Here is a 17477-nt window from a genome sequence, read left to right on the forward strand (position 1 = left end):
ATGCCTTGGTCATGCTGACCTCAACAACCTCCATTAGCTGGCCGCCAACTGAGCAAGGCAAATTGACTGGGCATGGCAGGAGGCAATGAGCGGAGCATAACTCAGCCAACATGACAAGGAAAAAGCATGGAGTCAACTAGCAGTTTTAACATTTATTAGGTTTTACTTTGCCACAACAGCACTCATTTCAGACAGAATGGAAACAATTAGCGCTGAAGCTCAACTGGAGCAATGAGGAACAATTAAAATGCAATTAAAAAGGGGAACTATATATCTGCTTGTGTAGACAAACATATCACATGCAGGCCATTATGCTGCACAAGCTCGGAATGGCTAAATCCCTGAACTGGGTCTCTCTCTATACATCTTTGCTATTCCCACCAAACTGTATAATAGCTGGGAGTTAGCCTCTGCTCCTTTATGTAAAGGCTATCAGAGACTGTGGAGGAGGAGCTTGGGTAAAAGAAGATAGGGTTCAATAATTAATGCCGAGGTCTATGCAGGCCTCACTTCTCACCCTCTCCTGTCTGTAATGAGAAGAGTGGAGGGCCAGAGGGAAGGAGGGAGGGAAAGGGAAGGAGAATGGGATGATTAAAGTGCCCAGCACGGTCCTATCTACCTATTCCCCCCTCCATCAGTTAAACACACAAGCAGGTATGCACATACACACCACCTCGTTTATAACACTTGGAGTATGATTTCTCTCTCTTACACACTGGCAGGGAGCAGAGGAGAGAGCTGAATAAGCGGGCATAAAGGTTAACAAAGTAGTGCGACACTGGAAACATCTGATAATTCATTCAGGTGACATGGAAACCGCGGATGTACTCTCTTCTGTAAGTAATCTAAGGAAGTGCAGAAGCCAACTTTGTGACTTCTATGACTCACAGACGGTAACAGCACAGGCAAGCTGCCATAAAAATGTATTAGTTCATCGTATCATGTTTGCCGACTGTGCTTGCAGACAAGAAAATGTTCTAAAATACAGCCTGCTGTTAAAATTAATTGTTTTGACAGTGTATTACTTTCAAGGTATGACATACGTTTGATAATGCAATTACCTGCATTAAGGAAAAGAGCAGTCTCACTTTTAGAGGCCAAACAAAACACACTTTTCAGATAATTGTAAAAGCGGTTGTCAACAGCTTGTCACCAGTTTTATGCTCCCTCAATGGTGGTTTCGCCACTCTACACAAAAAACTAATTAACAGAAGAGTCAGCTCACAATGACAAAGCTAATATGCTGATGTTTAGCAGGTATAAAGTGTACCGTGTTACTTAACTGCACTTAGGGTCTTTGCATGCTAACATTTGCTAATTAGCATTAAACTCTCAGTAAAACTGAGGCTGATGGGATTAGTCTGCAGGTATTTGGACATTAAATTACACAAATTAAAAGTTTAACCTGATAATGTCACTATATCATAGAACTTGAATTGTAACAACCTTGATGATCCCAGAAATTCCAATATAGTCACTATATTGGAAGTTATGGGATCAAGGATTTTACAGTTCATCCTAAGGGGAACACAAGATGTCTGTACCAAATGTAATGAAAATCTATCCAATATTATCCAAGTCCAACTGAAATTAAATTATGCTTTTTTTCCTGCTACACACAGTGTGTTTCTTCACTCATTTATTCAGGTTTTTCCTTTAATTTGTCACCCATCTATATTTCTCATTAATGTCTCCCTGATGCCATAACTCTATGAAATGTTTAAGCCCCTTGAGATGTGATGTCCCGCTGTTCAAAGTCCAAAGATTTTCCTAAGATGGCAATGTTGCCAAACTGATATATCTCAACAACTATTGCATAGATTGCCATTACTATTAGTACAGACATTCATGGTCCCATGATTCATGGTTGACTTTTTTGCTCTAGCACCACCATGAGATTGACATTTGTGTTTTTTTAAACTGAAGTCACATTTAGTCACCCCTTTTTGCCGTGAAAAATTTTGTTGGTGTCTTTTTAAACTTACTGTCAATAGATTTTTATGATTAAAAGGGAGGAAAAAGGTCTTTAGGGGAACTTTAGAAATACTAATTTTCTGTTTCAGCGACTGGAGGGGCGAGTGAGTGTCTGTGTTTGATTGACGGCAGCTGACAGGCTCCGCTTCAGCACGGGAACAAGAGAAAATGTAAACAAACTTGCACTGCAGCTGCAGGTGATGGGCAGCGTGTTGTTGGTGTTATTGAAGAGTAAGGGCCACAGCAGCATCTAATCTGACCCAAATGCCATTTGCAGGTAAGTTTACATGCCATTTAATGCTCTGCAGCTGAGCAGCTAATTAGCTATCTAGTCTGTAAACTTGTATTCGAAGTGCGCTTTTTTCCAACAAATGTTTGTTTGGTGGCTCTTTCAACAAGCTAAAGTGCAGGACAAGACAAGTTCATAGATAAGGAGGAGGCTTAAGCAGGAAAGCTAATGCGTGTTGTTCTTCAAAGTCTGTGGCTCTTGTATAGTGTAGCAGGCTACTGTCTGGTTCAGTGTGACCATCTGCCTGCAAGAGAATGCTGAAGCTACTGCTTTATGCAAATGCAGTTTAAAAGCAGCAAGGAATTTGATTGGTTAAACAGAAACAAGTTCTCCATCTGTGTAGTCAGGGAACACAGTATTCAGACAAATTATTGCTTAAAGAAAGAGGTGACAACAATGAAACCAGAAAACTAGAAAATATACATTTCCCTTTTTGTTTCTGCTATTTTCTCTCTCAAAGGACATGATTTACAGAGCAGATATGTGCTCGCCTCAAAGGCTGCAGGTACACGCACAGTGAAAGCCAATTATTATAGTATATTTCATTTCATTAAAGCGAACTGTTTATCTAATCTGAGGGATAATTCAGAGCCCAGGGAGTACAGAGAGATAATTTCGGAGTCACACAATTTCCTTTTCCATTTCTGTTCAAATGTGACTCATCCTCCCATTTGTCACAGTGTTGCAGGGCTTTAAAAAGATTACACAGAGTGCTTTACCAAACCCAGCACTCCCCTCAGAAAAATAACAACAACCTTCGATCTTTCAAGAGTCTACATTGAACCAAGACAAAAACTGAAAATATTTATTTAGACAGTATTTGGGATCATATGAGGACAGCTTCACTTGCCCGTGGGCTTAAGAACAAACCAATGAGTCTCTTTTTTTAAGCAATATACAGTTAAACGAAAATAAACTTCAAGCCACCAAAGATTAGAAGGTAAAGGATACTAAAGAAATGTAAGCTTAAAACATTAAATGAAATGGACCCTGCTGCTGCACAGTCTCCTTTGGGTGTAAGACTAACAAGTGTTTGGCTAATATCTATTTAAAGTCATATGACATAATGGTTGGATGTTCTTTTTCCTCAACTTTTGAGCAAACTGTGACGGTAGGCGGCCAGGACACAAACTTTCACATTCTATCCAGTAAAAAAAAAAATGTGTACAGGGTTGATGTTTATTGTCTAAGCTCTGACATTGTCACGCCCTATGAGCATATACCAGGCACGGTGCGGCAGAGATTGGGGAGTGACAATAACAACATCCCACCAGCGGAATTTAGGCATAGCCTACAGGTGGCTGCTCGGATGGAGGAGGGAGCAATATTGGCAGAAAATAATTGCAGCAGTTACAGCAGACTTTTCAGGTGAGCAGTGTATTGAAAACTTACACTGACCACCCTATTAAAAAGAAGATGTTAGGTTTATGTTATAGCGTCTAGAGTATGTCTTGTGTGCCGGCTAGCCCTAGCTTGCAGGATCCATCCATTTTATGCAAGCATGTAAAGACTTATCGTAAACAGACTATTGTTTTGTTCTATCAACCAGTATATATTGGTCGTAAAATTTTATTTCTCCTTATCTTTTTCGCCTTTAATCTGTTTGTTTTTTTTAGGAGATTGGATATGTTTTTTATGGTTGTGGCATACCTTACAAAATATAACTTAATCTTATAGGAGATGAAATGTAGGCTCTCTTATTTATTTAGTGTTCACTTTTTAAATATATTTTATATGTGTCAATGTTTTTTTTTTAATACATACACATACAATCATATACAGTAAGTGCTGATAATGATTCAGACTCTCTATATCATGCTGCCTTTATTTCAAAATAAGAGTGTGTTATCAACTCTTGCTTCTGTTCAAACAACCCAGTTTTATCTGACTAACATCATGATAGCCTTGATCAGTTTAGCAACAGATGAAGAACAGTCCCTAGACTACAACTGGGGACCCCTCATAATTCAAATTTACCTGAAATGGTTGTGTTCATGCATTAAATTCACTGGGAGATACAAAGATTTAAATTTTTTTATTTGGTGATTTAAACATGCCATTCTTCCTCCAAATAGGGCTACATTCTGATTAGCCACATTGGCCACCTAAAGTTCTACCCAAAATGCTATATTTCGTAAATAATAGCCACTTTAGCTTGCAACTCATAGAGAAGGAAACTTTGATCTCAAACTCTGACCAAAGATTACTCAGATGCTGACTAACACTGGACTAAAATGATCAAATCAGATGGCGTCTTGTCAAAATATGGCACCTGTAGGAATTTTTACAGACAGATTTGCTCTGTAGTAAGTCTGCGGTCGAAAAGTCAAAAAAAAAAAAAAAAAAGAAAAAAAAAAAAAAAAAATCCTCTCCTAACCACTTCTCCTTGACCTCGATTGACAATGTCATGAGTTCAATGAAAGATATGAAATAGAATTCAGAAAGACTTAGGAAAAAACAACTGCAGTTAAGGGAATCCAACTGCACTAGGCTACGTAATTATGCGACAGCGATTGTTATTGATGTGGGTCGCTTTAAATGTTACTGCCACAAGGAGTTGTGGTAAGGCATTATCTCCTTTCGTAACGGATAGTCCAGTGTACCCTATGCTAAAGGCGATAAGAAAGGAAGCATTGAAGCACCTTTACTTAGCAATTAGAATATTCGACCAGCTCTTATCAGGGTTGCCACTTAGATACTTGTGGGTCATTTCACTCAGTTAGGAACCTTCCTAAGCAAAAAGGACTTTTTGACAGCAGCCTAAGACTGAGGACGACCTCTATGTTTCAGCATATGGTGAGTCTAAAGTGGTTAATGGAGTATGTCATTAGCAGCACATTTGCAACCATGTGTATAAAGTCTATAAAACGTTTTATTTGTTTCATTTATTTGTTTTATCTGTTTTTCTGCACTATCACCACTGCATATACCTAAAGTACAACAGTACACCAGTGGAGCCCTGTGGTTCCCCTTGACATGAATGGACCTTGTCTACTTCTATCTCTATGGCAAAAGAGCCTTGTTTGAGGATGTTTTTCCTGCCGAGCTTCATTAAGCCAGCCTTGTGTTTCATCTTAATTGTCTCTGGGCATGCAGAGCATCCTGACAAACACTATCAGCATCCAAGCATGTAATGGATTGAGGCGAATCCCTCAGACAGGCACAGGGACAGCAGGTATCGTTGGTGCTCAGGTCTGCACTTCTGCTGAAAGCTGCCGACCATAAAACAACAATGACACAGGGGTGATGTGTTTGGCCTAACACGGGAAGCTTTAAGCTGAGGGCTGACAGAGCTATTTCGCACAAGACAAAGATGAGCTAAGCATGTATCCAGTGCACCATTAACAAAACCAACTGCAAAACAAATGAGCCCAAATGCAATCTGAGTCAAATACAGTTAACTCAATTCAATGTATAAAATCCATACTATTTTAAATGTAAATTCCAATTCTCCCTGCCATTGTGTTTATGAATGATGGGTGAGAAGGTAAATAAAAGATATCAGTTGTGCTGCTTCCTGAATGAAATCCAGAGTATGAGCGGGCGAAGTGGAGTATCGATCAGGGGTGGGATTAGCAGGCCTAGCATGCAACTAGTCAGTAACAGCCATGAAGAAGCGAAATGGAAAGAAACCAACAGCATCCACGTAATACAGCAAGTAGAGCTGACATATCATTCTTAAGCAATGCAAGTCCATTTTCTGTTCCGGTATACCTCGGAAACATTAATGAAAAATTTGGATAGTCTGAAAAGTATTCTGTATAATTTACTTTCCAAAGTCAGGTTAGGGTTGACTGCATTGATACTTGCCGTAGGCTTGAAAGTTGATCAGTTTACTGACATAATGCAACTGCACAAGATTTGTTCCGTTTACTGATTTAAAAATATATATTTTAGATTCTATATAACTATGTTGTTGTTATTATTATAGCTTGAGTTAACTTTTCTTGAACTAGTTTTTATTTCACTTTATTGTGGTCTACACTTGTTCTGTCTTATTAGCAGTTTATCAATCATCTGTGAAGCACTTTGAACTGCAATAACCTGTATGAAAGGTGCTATACAAATAAAGTTTGATTGATTGAGGATTTCTCAGTGCGTAAAATTGCTAGGTGCAGCTTCAATACAGAAACTGTACATGTTTTCTTACAGTACTGCACAAGAACTCAAAGGAAAGCATTTAAGAAATAGAAACCAAAGCAAAAAATCTAAATCTAGCCAAAGAAACATCTGTGTGTCCAATAACTGCAGTGGCATTTCAATCAGGGCCCGGTTTGCTGCAGTGATATGACTCATCTTTCCTTCCGTTCTCCACCCCTGTCCCCTGGTTGTCCTATTGTCTGCACCTCAACATTTTTTATATTTCTGCCCATCCAGTCCCTCATCTCCCCTTTCTCACCAATTCATTTCTTTGGCTGTGTCTGGCGGTGCACACAGAGCCTGATTGCAGTACGTTTCCTGATCTAATAGGGGTCACATTAGCCATGCAGGAAACACAATGCCATTATGGAAATGCTCAGTCAATTACTTGGCAACGCAGAAACACCTTCTCTGTCATTTTTGACTCTCAACATTTGTGGGGATAATGGTTGCGATGCATGGTTGTTATCTTCTCAGGGGTATCTTATCTGCGTCTCCTGGAGGAGCTTGACAATATGCTTGAGGTCAGTTGTGTCACTGTTGGATTGTTGGGTCACCCTGAATGAGAACATTTCCCTGGCAAATGAAATATCTCAATCTAAATCTTGCCAGGCACTCGTCGGTGGAAAGGGATATGGAACTAATCTTATTTGATTTCATTGCCCAAAAATCACGTAGCCTTAATGGTATTCCTGTACTGACACTAAGAATAACTTCGGATGTATGTATGACTTTCTTTTCTTTTAATAACTGGATTCATTTACACAGAAAAGCTGAAAATGATAAAATATAAATGTAAGATAATAACTAACACATTTAGGGGCTCACAGCAAATAATACGTCTGAGCTCTTCAGTTTACTTCCCCATATTCCACCATCTAATAGAGCACCAGGAGGATCATTCTAGCCTGAATTATAACAGCTATATCTTTTATAGAGAGTGTGTTCTGGGTGATATTAAAGCCACAATCTATACCTATGGTAATGCCATTGCAATGAGGATTAAAATAAAGACTATAAATGTTTCTTAAATAACCATTTCTTTTACTAAACTTCTTGAACCCTGTCCAATAATGAATTTAAAATACAAGATAACAGGTAAAAAAAAGTGTCACTATAAAGTGATCTCCCTGTGTAACCAATGGTCTGAGAACTCATATTTGAAAATTGTCATAAAGTTCTGAATAGACACTATGGGATATGATAAAGAAACTACAACAACAGTTTATCCATCCAGCATTACATTTCTGTGTAGAGCATGTACAAAGTAAATGACTATTTCCACAAATTTACATACTTTTTTTTTCTCAATAGAAATGAGCAGATACAAAGAAAATGCAAAGAGAGAAGAGCAGTAAATCTGGAAGAGATCCTAGAGAAATATGAAGCTTGAGCCAGGAGACCATTAGCTTAGCTTAACATAAACACTGGAGATGGGAACACAGCCAGGCTGGCTCTGCTCAAATGTAAAAAGTCAACTAACTACCACCTCACTCACAAATCAACATGATATATCTTGTTTGATTAATCTGTACATAAACCAAAATGTACAAACCATTTGCAGTTTTAGGGCGTGTTATGTGCTTTTTCTTAGGTAGGTGGATATTTGCTGCTGGCTCTAGCTCCATGTTTAGCGTACAAACATGAGTCATATCAATCTTTTCATCTAACTTGTGGACAGAAAGCAAACATGCCAAAATGACAAACTATTCCTTAATTAATTCCTCATTAAGCTCTGCCTCTGCACTCAAACGTGGTGAACTACTGTAGATTACAGACCAACACTATTTTACTAAAGAAGCTATTTTTTGTTTGCTTGCCTTTGATGGCTACTTTTTTTAAATGGGATTTCTCCTGCTTCTTGATGTCAAAGGTCTTAATTTTAATTGAAAAAAAAAAAAAAAAAAAAACTTAACTTTTTTTTTTTTTTTTTTAAAATAGGTGTGACAAAATAACCTCCACTCAAGATTCACTCACTAGGTTTTTCCAAAGCTTTCAAGCAAATGGAATTGGCTCAGGTGTTAACACGTGTCCTAAGTTTGGAATGTCAGACATCATGACAGGTGGTTGTATAAAAGGGGGAGACTGTGACTCAAATGGTCTTTAGTATTACGTTGGGATACCAACCTCTCCCCAATATGCCACTGCCTGTGATAACACTTAGGCAGTTCCACCTGCCGATGAAGACCGTCAGATGTGGATGACAGCGCTGACAAAAGTAGTAAGCGGACCTTGAGCTGAGAATACTATGTCAAACATATTGATCTTAAGGTCAAGAACAAACTTAACATAATCTTAATGAGAATGATGGGCAGCTACTTGATCAGAGGACAAATGGTTAGAATCCTTACACACCGCATATTTTATGGTGTTATCTCCCAGCTGTCAATATCAACTGCCTAAGACTGGCATGAAATTGGTCTGTTTGGTAGCGACACATAAATTATTACCTCCCTATAAATCAGTCAATCAATTAACATATGTGGCCATACCTTATCTTTTTGTTTACAGTAAAGAAAGCAGTAAAATCCTTGTAAGTTCCTACTCTGAACATTTCCCACAGTTCCTTCATCTTTCAAGCCCACATGTACAACGCTATCTCCTGCACATTACTTAGTATAACAAAGGCGACACAGGTGACACACTCAATGGAACGGTTGATGAAAAAAATTAAACAATTAAAGAAATATTGACATGAGGGCCTAGCAACAAAGTCATTCCTCACACCAGGGATGATGACTTTCTCTTCCCCTGCTTGCTTGTACAACATAACACCATTCCAGTCACGAACAACACAGCCCTCCGAGATTAAATTATTCCAAGAAAACTACTGAGAATCTCTTCTACAGAGGTCAGTATTTACTCAAAATAAACCTCTGCCTTCCTGGATTGATCTACTGCCTGTGACTGTTTCTGAGGTTTCTACATACATGGAGGCTGCACATGACGACGACAGTGGTGTCAAAAACCAAAAGAGTAAGCCTCAACTTTCCAGCAGAGTAGCTAATGGCAAGGTATGTACGAGAGCTAGAACACTGTCAGTTTGAGTTAAAAACATGCACACAGTTGGGTTGGGGACTGCTCTCTGCTGAGTCACTTCACTGCATGTTATTAGGCTGACAGAGACAAATGCCCGTGGAGTGCCAGTCAAAAATGACCCCATCCCCTTACTTTGATTCAATTAGCTTTCATGCAGTGTCTCAAAGTGGAACCAAAGGCAATGTTCGCTCGACTTAAGTGACAGGGCCAAATCAGATTTTAGTTTGCTGACAGCGTCGCCTTCTTCCCATCATGTTACGTAGCATGGGTTTTGTGATGTGTGTCATCTGGTTGTCACATTATCAGTCCATTCGCAAAGGGGGCAATGCATTCAGACCATGCCCTTAATTTACCCTGTCAGCTATTTAGATGATAAGTTTTGTCATTAAGGTAAAATCTGCAGATTTATCAGAAAACGTCGGCCTGAGCAGGGGTGAAAAATGGGAGAACAGAGGAAATGAGTGTGGATTCATCACTCTCAACCAATTGGAGGGAAACAGATTTAATAACTTTATGAAACATGAACATCCAAAGAGGGCCTACGCAATCCTTTATCCGATCCATATAATCAGTGATTTGGGTCACGTTGCCAGCCCACAGTGCATCATGTGCCATGAAGACTAGGAGAGGAGGAAAGAAGAGGGTGTTTTTTTCCTCTTTTCAGGGGAGGAGGAGACATGAGGGGGTCACTGGGCTGGGTTCCTGTGGCTTAGCATGGCAAATCCTCTGTAATCCTCCAACCAGTCCCATGGTGTTGTTTACTGTATGTAGGTAACGCTATTATGGACCCAGACCAAGCCCGCCCCGCTACCACGTAAGCTACATCCTACAACTACATGTTCACCCTCCCCTATTGTTCACCTGATATTTCTTTTAAGAGGACTGCTGAGGTTGTTCATCCTCGCTAAGTCTCTTTTGAGATTATCATCATTAGACGGTGGAGGAGCCAGACAAAAGAAATGACACACAGAGAGGGGGGAGAGAGGGGTGAGAAAAACAAACAAACAATTCATTCCTCAGGGTATACATACACCAAAACGTGGGAGGTCTGGGGGAGGGCACTTTATGGCCTGCTGTCTAGCTGTAGGATCACAGCTTTCATAAAACCATCATGAATGAGTGGAACCTTCTCAGTGACTCGAGATCAACATTCCCACATGTGAAGACGAGTCATTCACAGCACCTGAGACAAAGCATCAAAGTGGCACGAAAGCATCATCCTATCTGGGAATCTCTGGAGCGTCTTTGTAAACAATGTCTGAAGCCAGTATGGACCCATAAAGCAACATAATGGAAGCTTTAAAATTAATAATCAACAATTTTCTACTGGATTCCTAGAATCACATTACAACAGAAGGCAACATATCATTGTGTCACTGCCCTTGTCATTATCTAATTGCTTTCTTGTGGATTCAAGATCCTGCCTCCCGCCCTCAGTACCCTCTGTGCCTCCCTCTCTCTATCAGTTTTTGAAGCATCAACCCCACAATTCTCTATAAATTCCAAAAACTCAGTATTACCAAAATGTACAGTCTGTGAAATACTAATAATTGCAAAAGCTAAACAAAAAAACAAACAAAAAAAAAACAAAAAAACCTTGCATAAATTCCTTCATCAAGCAGTTTTATTGCTGGCACCAGGTCTGCATTCAAATGCACATGCATCCGCTGTATCTGAGGGTATTTCTTTTACAACATTTAAATTGAATACCAGGCAGTATTCATTTCAGGTAAAGCTGCAACAATTAGGCAATTAAATGATCATCAGAAAGGTAATCTACTATTTTGATAAACAATCTAACATTTTAGTGATTTTTTCACACAAAAATCAAAAAACAAACAAAAAAAAAAAACTGCAATTTTTCCAGTGTGAAAATGTTTCTCTGTTTTATATAGTTGTGAACTGAATATCTTTCGGTATGGGACTGTTAGTGAAATTAAACGATAGCCTGATTACAGGCAATTTTTACTGATATTTGACAATTTATAGACCAAACAATTATTCTCAATGAAATGAAAAGATAATAATTTCAATTCTATTCTAGTGATTCTATGCCAGTAAACTCAAATCTTCTGGTTTTTGGCTGTAGATTGGACAAAACAAGACAGCTGAGGATGTCACCATGGGCTTTGAGAAATTGTAAGGGGCATTTTTCGCCATCTTCTGACATTTTTACAGAGTAATCGAGTAATCGAGAAGACAAGATGATGAAAATATTTCTTACTTCAGCCCTCGTCTATTGTACATCACAGTCTGTAATATCTTTTATGAATACACAACAATATTTTGAGTTGTTGCACTTTAAATTGACTGCTTTGGAAATGGGCTGGGCTGAATGATGCTCCCAATTTATCAGTTGGTTGGTCTGCTAAAGGTTTTTCTTTCATTTTAATGTGCTATTGCAGCATATTGAGCCAACTAGCTTGGTAAATTGCATACATGATTCTGAAATGTATGAGTACTTTTTAAGTACATTGTGGTGATTAAATCCAACACATTTCATTAATCAAAAAAATATAGATAATATAGAATGCTTTGAGACTAAGTAACTAAAAGGCCCCTCTGAAGCCTGAACAAAGCGCTTAACAGAGTCAAAAGCTTGGCCCATGATCAGAGGGAGGGTGGTTTTGGCTGCAGACAAATCCTCTTTTAGCATTTCATTATTTAAGATTGTCATTCTCACGTGGCAGCACACAGCATCATTCAGCTCAAATTTTTCTTTAGGCTTATTCATGGCACGAATTTGAGATTCTTGAGTTCAAGTGGAGGTTTGAATATGGATTAATACCAGCCAGTTACAAAGGTAGATTTAAGACTCGGTCTCCACCAGTGATGGCAATATTACAGAACAACGAGAACTATTATTTACTCATCCATCCATTAGCTATAGCACTTATCCTTTGAGGGTCACGGTGGCCAATCTATCAAAGGGCTGACATATAGAGACAGATTGCCATTCGCGCTCACATTCACATCTACGGGAAACTTAAAGTCCCCAGTTAACCTAACCGATTGTCTTTGGACTGTGTGAGGAAACCGGAGTACCTGGAAGATACCCACGCAGACACGGGGAGAACATGCTAACCACCCTATTATTTACTCAGAGGAACATTATTCCAGGATCAGCTATTTTTATGCACAAGGGCGGTACTTAAAAACCACAGAATCTCCATGGGATCACTTTCATCTGCATGGAACCACTCTGGGTTCTACAGTACCACTAATTTACCTCTCATATTAGGGAAGGTCAAACAGCATCAGCTCAGTGTAAAGACAGTTTGTACTATATAGTCATAGGAGACACCTCATTTAATAGTTAAAAACAGCGGCAGCTTAACACTCAAATTAATTTTCCACATAGTGTGTTTTCAGTAAATACTCTGCCTGCCAACAAGTCAGATCTGATGTTAGTAATTCAGTGTTTGTATTCCTCAGGGTAGCGCAGAGGTTCTCGGCTGCGCTTGAGAGCTGTGTCTGTGTGTGTCTGTGTGTGTGTGCGCATTAATGGGGTTGCAGGGATAGATGAGATAGTTGCAGCTGTTAAAACACCACATGACTTTAGAGCCTTTCACAGATGATTCTCAAGAGATACAGAATTTTGTCATGGCCATTTAGATACAACATCAAGCCTCATCCCTTAGATCCGACTTTATCAGCAGTCCCACCAAAAAAATTAATCAATAAATATAAATTTTTAACAAACGAAACACAGCATCAAAAGCATAAAAACACAGTTTGATATACTTGAAATTCAGATAAGAAAACTTTTTTATTAGAAGTCAAGTAATTGAATTTGTTTCTTTTTCAAATAGAATGTATGTAATTATTTCTACAAAGTGAATAGAGTTCAGTTTCATCAACATGAATGCAGTAATCAATTGGTAACAGCAAGCACTTACTGATGGTGGCAGGGTGAAGGCTTAATCAAAACCGGCAGAACCATGCATAATTTGATCATGAGAGTCCTCATTGAAGGTGTGTGTGCGCGCATGTGTGTTTGTCTGTCAACGCTATCTTTTACAGCAGTTACAGAGGTGATGGTTGGAATTTTTATTTCATCCTATTTGGTTAAATTTCATTTAATATCAGCCATATCAATCAAAGGTTAATGCATTTCTAAGTTCTCTACAGACGACTGACAAGTTGATAATAAGACAGTATAAATGTAAATAGTAAAACAATTTGAGGCTAAGAAATTAAAATGATTAAAATGTAATAATAAAACTGATAAAAATAGATTTAAAGATAATAAAGAAAATAGATGAGAGGGAATTGAAACATTTTAAAACAAATTTAATCCTAATAAAATTTATTGGCCATAGTATGGTGATATGGAATTAGCATTTTTAGTTTATCAAAATAAGAGTAGGAACATGTTGATTAAAAATGTTGGAACAGCTCCTGTTTAGAAAATATTTCTGCATGAATTCTTTGCAACAATAACACAAAAATGTTAGGATTAACAGCAGCCCTTGGTTGGTCATAATCTAATATTACAATATATATAACCATATAGGATTAATATGAAACAACACAACATCATCATCACAAAAGGAGTCATATTGTGACACATTTTCATCGGCATGACTTGTAACACTTGTCAACTCCTGCATCTCTCTCTGCTTTCAAACAACCTTGAACATGTCACTGACCTTGAACAAACTACCGTGCGCAAAAGCAAAGCCCAGTGTATCTCTGGAGAGTAATACAGCCCCCACTCGTAGCTCTGTACCTGAACATGCTGACCCGGCTATGGGCTGATATGTTTTATTAGGATGTATAATAAGAGATTAAGGAGCCTGAACAATATACAGTACAGGCTCTCGCCCATCTTCCCCTGGAGGCAGCTCATTTTTTACCTTATGGGGCTATACCTTGTTGCATTATGCAGTGGTGTAATAGGCTTAGCTGCATGCTACTCTGCAAGGGGGGGGGGGGTAGTGGTTTGGGCACACTCCGATGACTCACTTCATTAAGTCTCCCTTCCTCTGAGCTTTCTCACTGCTGAGGAGTGAACTTTCCACACTCCCATGTTAACACTGACCTCACATAACATTTACAGTAGAGTAAAGAAGGTAAACATTCAATTATAAACTCCCTATAAAAAGACTTACCATAAAAACGTATTATTTTCTTTTGTTTTATTTCACATTTCTGACTTTATAATGGGCTAATTTCAATGTATGGCTTTTCTGTTGCACTTTCATGCTTTTGTTTTACCTCTATATTATTCAGTAGAAAGTCTAAAGTGACCTTACTGCACTTAATGCTATCTTTGTTCTGCTGTGGTACCAATAAATGTTCCAATAATAATGCTGTAGGGAGTTCCAGCCTACTTTTGCTGGGATATTTATTCACAGAGGCTTGTAAAAATGTTTTCTAGGACACAGCAATGACTGATATACACGTTAATAGTAATGCTTAAGGTAAAAAAAAGAAATGAGCTACCCCTCGATAGTAATGTAAGTACAGTTAAATGGCATAAATAGCGTGAAATGGCCTGTTTGGGAAGAATTACAGCGACCCTTCACCTGAATTTCACCTGCCGCACAACAACCAGCATCCTAAAAGAACTATTTTCAAACCATCCGGGGCTCCCGAGCTGCACAAGCTGCACGGAAACACAACACTTCCCAAACATTAAACCTTTGTAAGGAAAACGACTTATCCGGCCATATCCAAATATGAGCCGGTCGAAGTGTTTCGGGAATAGCCAACACGTCGCCGCACATCAGCAGGCTTGCTTACTTACTTTCAGAGGGACACGATGCGATGAGCCGCCTCAGATGCTCGCAAACCTGTTCGGATACAAGATTTGGCGTGTGAAGCGTGTCTCCATCAGGCGTGCACCGTAGCGGGAATTTACACAGAGGGAGACATGCGGAGTCATTTGACCTTCTCCCAATAGGAACTACCATCGGTGAGACGTCGGAGAGGGGAGGAGCGGACCATACCAAGCCGGCGTCCCGGGCGCATGGCGAGGGGGGGGGGGGGAGCTGTCATCCTGGGATGTACTGCAGGGATGAGTTCGATAGTATCTTATTCTGCAAATCAACTGCTAACTACAGCTGCCAGATGAGTGCAGTGCAGTAAAGAGTGCCACATTTCTCTGTGAAAGTTGGCGGAATAGAAGCGGAAAGGGGCATCAAATGTAAATACACAAATGAAGAAATTCTACTTATTGGCCCACAGTTCTTGAGCAGATCTACTTTGTTACTTTCTACCTCTGTTGGATGTTTAATCAAAAAGAAATTGAAAAAGGTTGATTGGGATATTAATTAGTTTACTGAATGAACCCACGAAATTGCTGTTAAACTTTTTTTTTCTCATCATACAGCCTATTAGTTGTTGCAGTTTCTGCTTCTAAGACGCTAAAGGTGAAGAGTTAATAAATGTTTAAAGGGTACAGTAACTGCACTGTTCCTATAAGTCCCTATATATAACTGCTAAAGAAAGAAATTACATTCAGGGCAAAAAGGGAAACAAACAATGATAAATCACTGTAACTTTACAGAATATTGACTATTTAAAAGGCCTATCAGACACACAGTGTATGCTCCGTGTATATTATATTGGTATATTATATTAATATAGCAAGTAAAAGGGCACTATTAACTTATTCTAAATCACTAAAACAGTGTAAGTCCCAACAGGAATTTAATATGACAACTCTTCATATAAAAGTAACTCACTTGCCCCACAGAGATGCCATATATCCAGTCAGAAGTCTGTCTACTTGAATGTACTGTAGTAGCAAATATAGGCCATAAATAAAATGGCAAAATAGGTCACTAAACTCCATACTGAGTTACCCAGTTGGCCAAATGGCAAAGATTAGTTCATGGACAGGCTTTATGAACCATTATATCTAACAGCCTTGAATGTAGCTCCATCAGCTACCAGCTTCACTCAGGAGAAATACTCTCTGCAAAGTTGCATTGGTATAGGCTTACAAAATAAAAGCAAAGTCCTGGCAGTGATGAATTGAAAACACCTTGGGCTTTTGCCTTCACATTAAGTGTGTGGTCCCGGGGCAACACACCCTCATATAAACCACAGCTGCCTTTCCAGGGGGTTGCCCTCATGCACTATAAAGCCGTCCTTGTGGTTGGAAAGAAGAAAACACAATATAGACATCGAAGTGGCTCAATGTTCAGACTCTAGGTTTCAGAAAAACATTCACCATGCATTTAAAATGTTGCTGTTCATTACCGTGCTTGTATTTAACATTTATATTATAATGTATGTGTCAGTGTGGTGTGATGAACTGGTCTTCATGTGTCAGTTGTTGGGCAGATGAGGCCCAAGGCCACATGCAGACCACAGCCTCTCTGGCCCCATTGACAACACCAGGAATTCATGCTCACTGAGTTGGAAACTGCATTTGTCAAGTATAAATGAAGACTTGTTACTGTATTGATTGATGGTGCACTTCACCAGTGAGGGGCTAAAATCGATGACCGCTGCATGGAGTCTGAGTAAGGGCTGATGACTGATGCCTGTGATGCCTACCCTCCTGAACACCCCAGAGCTCACTTATAAATAAATAAATAAAGGAGACAGTGCATTTCCTGAAAAAATTGTTTTTTTCGTCAAAGGAAGGGGCCCTGTATACCCTCTCACACTGTATCATATAAAGGACAGAAAAATACCGGGTAAAATATTCGAGATCATACACTCATACAAATACACCATATAGCCCTGCTTTTTCTTTTTAATGGAACAACAAATCCATTCATCAAAAATTAGTTAAAGAGGCACTTCATTGCAGCAATGACATGAAGTCTGTGTGTATGTGTGTGCTTTGTCTCAGACCCATCGAAAACTGTAAACAGTCTTGCGTTAATTAATTAGGATTGAGACTTATTGCAGTAAGTAGTTATTTCCCATCTTAATGAGTCGGAAAGAAAATACTACAAAAACAAAGCTCAGTAGAATGTTTACAATGAAAATCTAATGTGACTTCAGGACTCTTAGAAGGCTACCATAGACTCGTATCTCGTCAAAATAAAGTCAGTATCTTAACATGCTGCTG

At 39.0% G+C, this 17477-nt stretch overlaps 1 protein-coding gene across 2 annotated transcripts in view; it reads right to left on the bottom strand.

The window, feature by feature from the left end:
• The window catches only part of oxr1a (oxidation resistance 1a), a 153870-nt gene extending 138530 nt beyond the window's left edge, over positions 1-15340 (bottom strand). For both annotated transcript variants that reach the window (XM_040117154.1, XM_040117153.1), the window contains exon 1: positions 15195-15340. The gene's annotated coding sequence lies outside the window, so the exon portion shown is untranslated. The remainder of the gene's footprint in view (positions 1-15194) is intronic.
• Positions 15341-17477: the final 2137 nt, after the last annotated feature.

The sequence above is a fragment of the Xiphias gladius genome, chromosome 22 (genome assembly GCF_016859285.1).
Source record: "Xiphias gladius isolate SHS-SW01 ecotype Sanya breed wild chromosome 22, ASM1685928v1, whole genome shotgun sequence".
In the NCBI taxonomy this organism is placed as follows: domain Eukaryota; kingdom Metazoa; phylum Chordata; class Actinopteri; order Istiophoriformes; family Xiphiidae; genus Xiphias; species Xiphias gladius.